This window comes from Rhinopithecus bieti, unplaced genomic scaffold (assembly GCF_001698545.2).
Source record: "Rhinopithecus bieti isolate Rb0 unplaced genomic scaffold, ASM169854v2 scaffold_18142, whole genome shotgun sequence".
NCBI classification, from domain to species: Eukaryota; Metazoa; Chordata; class Mammalia; order Primates; family Cercopithecidae; genus Rhinopithecus; species Rhinopithecus bieti.
In genome coordinates this window covers 777827-783703 of record NW_016809248.1, presented here as the reverse complement: position 1 = coordinate 783703, position 5877 = coordinate 777827, and positions in this window count along the sequence as shown.

Below are 5877 nucleotides of genomic sequence, written 5' to 3'. Positions count from 1 at the left end.
TTCCTTCCTTCCTTCCTTCCTTCCTTCCTTCCTTCCTTCCTTCCTTCCTTCCTTCCTTCCGTCCTATCTTTCTCTTTTCTTTTCTTTCCTTTTTTCTCTCTTTTATTTTAATCTTTGATTTTGATAGGAGAGTAATGCTGGCTTCATATAATGAGTTTGAAAGTATTTCTTCCTCTTTTTGAGTAGAATCAATATTAGTTTTTTCTTTAGTGTGTGGTAGAATTCAGCAGTGAAGCCTTCAGGTGCTGGACTTTTCTTTGATAGGAAACTCTTTATTACTGTTCTATCTTGTTACATATTATTAGTCTGTTCAGATCTTTTATATCTTCATGATTTAATCTTGGTAGGTTGTCTGTGCCCAGGAATTTGTCAATTTTTTCTAAGTTTTCCAATTTATTGGCATATAGATGTTTATAATAGTTTCTAATGATCCTTTATATGTCTGTGGTATCAGTTGTCATATTTCCTTTTTCATCTCTGATTTTATTTCTTTGGGTCTTGTCTCTTTAGTTTTTGTTAGTCTAAATAAATGTTTTAAAATTTTATTTATCTTTTCAAAAAACCGAATTTTCCTTTTCTGATCTTTTGTATTGTTTTCGAGTCTCAATTTCATTTATTTCTGCTCTAATCTTTATTATTTATTTTCTTCTACTAATTTTGGGTTTGTTTGTTCTTGCTTTTCTGGTTCTTGGATGTGCATCATTAGGTTGTTTACTTAACAACTTTCCACTTTTTTGATGTAGGTGTTTATTGTTATAAACTTTCCTCTTAAAACTGCTTTTGCTTTATCTCATAGGTTTTGGTATGTTGTGTTTTCCTTTTCATTTGTCTCAAGAAATGTAATTGCTTTCTTAATTTCTTCATTGACCCATTGGTCGTTCAGGAGCACATTGTTTACTTTCCATGTATCTATGCAGTTTCTAAAATTCCTTTTGTTGCTGATTTCTAGTTTTATTTAATTGTGGTCTGAAAAGATACTTGATATAATGTTTTTTTGTTTGTTTGTTTGTTTGTTTTAATTTGTTAAGCTGTGTTTATAAGGCTGAGTGTAGTAGTTCATGCCTATAATCCCAGCTACTTGGTAGACTGAGGTGGGAGGATTGCTTGAGCCAAGGAGTTCAAGACCAGTCCAGGCAACATGGTGAAACCCCGTCTCTACAAAAAGAAATAGAAAAATTATCCAGGTATAGTGGCATGTGCCTGTAGTCCCAGCTACCTTTGAGGCTAAGGTGGGAGGATCACTTGAGCCCGGAGGTCGAGGCTGCAGTGAGCTGTGTTGGTCTGGGTGACAGAGCAGGGTCTCAAAATAACAACAACAACAACAACAACAACAACAACAGCAAAAACCATAAGGTTTTTTTGTGGCCTAGCATGTGGTGATTTTGGAGAATGTTGCATGTCCAATGAGAAGAATGTATACTATGCAACAGTTTGCATGAAATGTTCTGTAAATGTCAGTTAAGTTCATTTGATCTAGAGTGTAGCTTAATTCTGATATTTCTTTGTTGACTTTCTGTTTCAATGATCTGTCCATTGCTATTAATAGAGGGATAATAACAGAGGGGTATAAGAGGGATAGTGAAGTCCTCTACTATTGTTGTATTGCGGTTACCTCTTCTTTTTGATCTATTAGTGTTTACTTTATATGTTTCAATGCTCCAATGTTGGGGGCATATATATTTATAATTTTTATATTTTCTTACTGAATTGACCCCTTAATTATTAGATAGTGGCCTTCTTTGTCTCTCTTTGCAGTTTTTGACTTGAAATCTATTTTATCTGATGTAAGTATAGCTATTCTTGCTTTTAAAACTTTCCATTTTATGGAATATCCTTTAAACCCATCACTTTTTTTTTTTTTTTTTTTTTTTTTTAGAAAGAGTCTTGCTCAGCCACTCAGGCTGTAGTGCAATGGTGTGAGCCCAGCTCACTGCAACCTCCAGCTCCTAGCTCAGGAGATTCTCCCACCTCAGCCTACCTAGTAGCTGGGACTACAGATGTGTGCCACCACACCTGGCTAATTTTTGTATTTCTTGTAGTGATGAGGTTTCACCATGTTACCCAGACTGGTTTCAAACTCCTGAGCTCAAGTGGTCAACTGACCTTCATCTCCAAAAGTGCTAGTATTACAGGTATGAACCACCTCATCTGGCCCTCATCACTTTCATTCTCTGTGTCTCTATTTGTGAAGTGGGTTTCTTGTAGGTAGCATATAGTTGGCTCTTTTTCTAAAATTTATTAAGTCATTCTATGTCTTTTATTTTTATTTTTTGAGAAAGAGTCTCACTCTTTCACACAGACTGGAGTGCAGTGACTTGATCTCAGCTCACTGCAACATACACCTCCTGGGCACAAGTGATCCTCCCACCTCAGCCTACAGAGTACCTGGGACTACAGGTGTGCACCACCATGCCCAACTAATTTTGTATTTTTAGTAGAGATGGGGTTTCACTATGTTGGCCAGACTGGTGTCAAACTCCTGATCTCAGATGATCTGCCTGCCTTGTCCTCCCAAAGTGCTGGGATTACATGCATGAGCCACCATGCCCGGTCATACATCTTTTAATTGTAGAATTTAGTTTGTGTTATTATGGATAGTTAAAGACTTGCTACTACCATTTTGTTACCTGTATTTTGGTTGTTTTAGAATTACTCTCCTCCTTTCTTTTTTTCTTACTGTATTCCTTAGTAAATAAGTGATTTTCTCTGGTAGTACGTTTCAATTTCCTGCTTTTTGTTTCTAATGTGTCTATTAAAGGTTTTTGCTTTGTGGTTACCATGGGACTTACAAAAAACATCTTATAGTTATTAGAAATTATTTTAAACTGATGGCAACTTTAATCACAAAGAAAAGAAACAAATAAGCAAAGAAAAAACTATAACACTCTGTACTTTAACTTCATTCCTCCACTTTTAACTTTATGTTTTCTCAATTTATGTTTTATACAGCGTATCTCAACAAATTGTTATAGTTATTATTTTTGATAGATTTGCTTTTCAGTCTTTATACTAAAGATCTGAGTGTTTTATACACCACAATTACAGTATTGGAGTATTTCAAATCTGTATATGTACTTACTTTTACCAGTGAATTTTATGCCTTCAGATTATTTCTTGCTACATGTAAGTGTCTATCTCTTTCAGAATAAAGAACTACCTTTACCATTTCTTGTAAGACAGGTCTGGTGGTGACGAATTCCCCTAGCTTTTGTTTGTCTGAGAAAGTCTTTATTTTTTCTTTATGTTTGAAGAATAACTTTGCTGGATACAGTATACTCAGTTGGAAGTTTTTCCCTTCAGCACTTCGGAGATGTCATTCCACTCTCCCCTGGCCTATAAAATTTCCACTGAGAAGTCTGTTGCCAGATGTATAGGAACTCCTTTATATGTTATTTGCTTCTTTTCTCTTGCTGTTTTAAGGATTTCTCTTTATCTTTGACCTTTGGGAGCTTGATTATTATATGCCTTAGGGTAGTCTTATTTGGGTTGAATCTTCTTTTTATTCTTTGACCCTCTTATACCTGGATATTTATATCTTTCTCTAGGTTGAAAGTTCTCTGTTACTATTTCTTTGAATAAACTTTCTACTATACTTTTTTCTACCTCTCTTTCCCTTCTGGCCTGGCCCAAAAGGCTGTATGGAGCAGTGGCTCAGAATCAGGGGCTTTGGGATTCTGCCCAATGCTGTGCTTGACTGTGACTGAGCTGGTACCTGGTAGCAAGACAAAATTTCCTGTACTCTTCCCTTTTCTTCCCCAGTTGGAAGGAGTGTCTCTCCATGCTGCATTGCCCAGAGTTGGGAGTGCTGGCAACACAGGCACTCCCATGGCTGCCAAAGCTGGTGTCATGCTGGGTTGCACCCCTAGCACACAGATTCTAAGACCAGTCTAGTACGAGAGCTTGCATGAAGATCTCAGTTACTATGGCCTGAATGCAGTTGAAATGTATCTGGGCACCAAGGGCACTTTAGGCAGCTGGTAGTGAAGCCAGTCAGGACCCAGTTTCCTCTTGCTAGACATCAGATTCCCCTCTGCCCCAGCGCTAGCCTAAATGCTCCCTTCCTGGGCACCTGAAGAATTCTTCCTGGTGCTCCATAGCTTTATTTATTTGTGTTTTAACTTTTATTTAGGTCAGGGTACATGTGCAGGGTTGTTATACAGGTACATTGTGTGTCATGGGGGATTGGTGAACAGATTATTTTGTCACCCAGGTAATAAGCATAGTACCTGAAGCTACATAACTTTTGTCATTAGTCATTTAAATCCCCAACTTCTAAGTTTATTTGACCCTCTATAAGATAACAGAAGCATTAGCTAATTTTGGGGAGCTTAGACTCCAGTTAAGATCTAGTTTAATCTTTTAATCTGGATTAATCTTTATTAGAGGGATATATGGCCAGATGACAAACCCAAATTTGAAAAGATTGGAGGCATTATAATTATTTGAGAAAGGCAAATTAAGGAGCTCAGAGGGCCTTATAGGAAAGAAGGCGGTTAAAAGAAGGGAACAGAAGAGTAAGGTGACCATTTTTAGCAGTCCAGTAATTTCAAGCAATAGAAAGGAAGGAGTATTGCAAATAGAAAGAGAAAGAATATTAATAATAGAATTGTCTTTTATTCTACCCTGATAGGAAAAGTTATTGGGGGAAGCTGCTTATACTGATGTAGTCTTTCTTTTTGCCCATGTATTATGGGGAAGCTGTCTGTGTCTGTAGAAGTCATCTCTTTCTGGAGGTCTTTTAATGGGCTTCAGGGTTAGATTTTCAATAGAACTGCAAGTTTAGTCTATGAGATTCTTTGCTCATTTACACCTAAAAGCATGAATCCACAGGCATATTCCTTTCATTTTAAAGAGGAGGATTTCTGGTTAAAAGTACCTTAATGATCTTTTATCATGTTTTAAGGCTTTTTTTTTTGAGACGGAGTCTCGCTCTGTCGCCCAGGCTGGAGTGCAGTGGCATGATCTCGGCCCACTGCAAGCTCCACCTCCTGGGTTCATGCCATTCTCCTGCCTCAGTCTCCCAAGTAGCTGGGACTACAGGCACCCGCCACCACACCTGGCTAAGTTTTTTTGTATTTTTAGTAGAGACGGGGTTTCACCGTGGTTTCCATCTCCTGACCTTGTGATCCGCCCACCTCGGCCTCCCAAAGTGCTGAGATTACAGGCATGAGCCACCATGCCCAGCCAAGGCTAACTTTTGTTGGTATCTTTCTATTGTACCCAACCTCCAGATTGTGTATCATCCAGGGTTGTGCTTGATCATGTGCTTGGAATGTGCGACATGCATCCATTGAGCATATGATTGTGCCTATGGTATTGGTTTTTGACAGCATCTGACAATTTAGAATGTATTTTCTTCTGAAACACTGAACAATTTTAATTTAAAATAATGTTAGTTTATTTTATCTTTCTAGAGCTTTAAGGATTATATAGACAAGTAAGTTTCTGTTTTAAAGTGAGAACCTTCTATCATTCCTTAAGTATTTTACCTGTAAAGTGAATTCCTTTGTTACCAGAGGTCATTTAATGTATTCCTCATGTGGGGCAAGTAAAACCTATAAATATTTTTATTGTAACAATTAAGGGCTTAATCATTTGGCAAAAGAAAATATAATTTAACCAGAAAATTATTGGTGAAACATCTAGATTTTCAATTTAGGCACCTGAATGCTATCCTTTTCTAAACGGTTAACTAGTCCTTGAGTTAGTCAGAGCTTTATCCTACCTTTATAGTTGTTTTTTGGGTCACAGTTACAAATAAGGCAAGGCTTTGTTACTAGTTGAAAGTGCCAGGTAAAAACATCTTCACCAATATTTTTGTAACATTTATTCCAATCTGTCCTGCCATTGTGGGTGCTTTCATGTGACATGAGAACA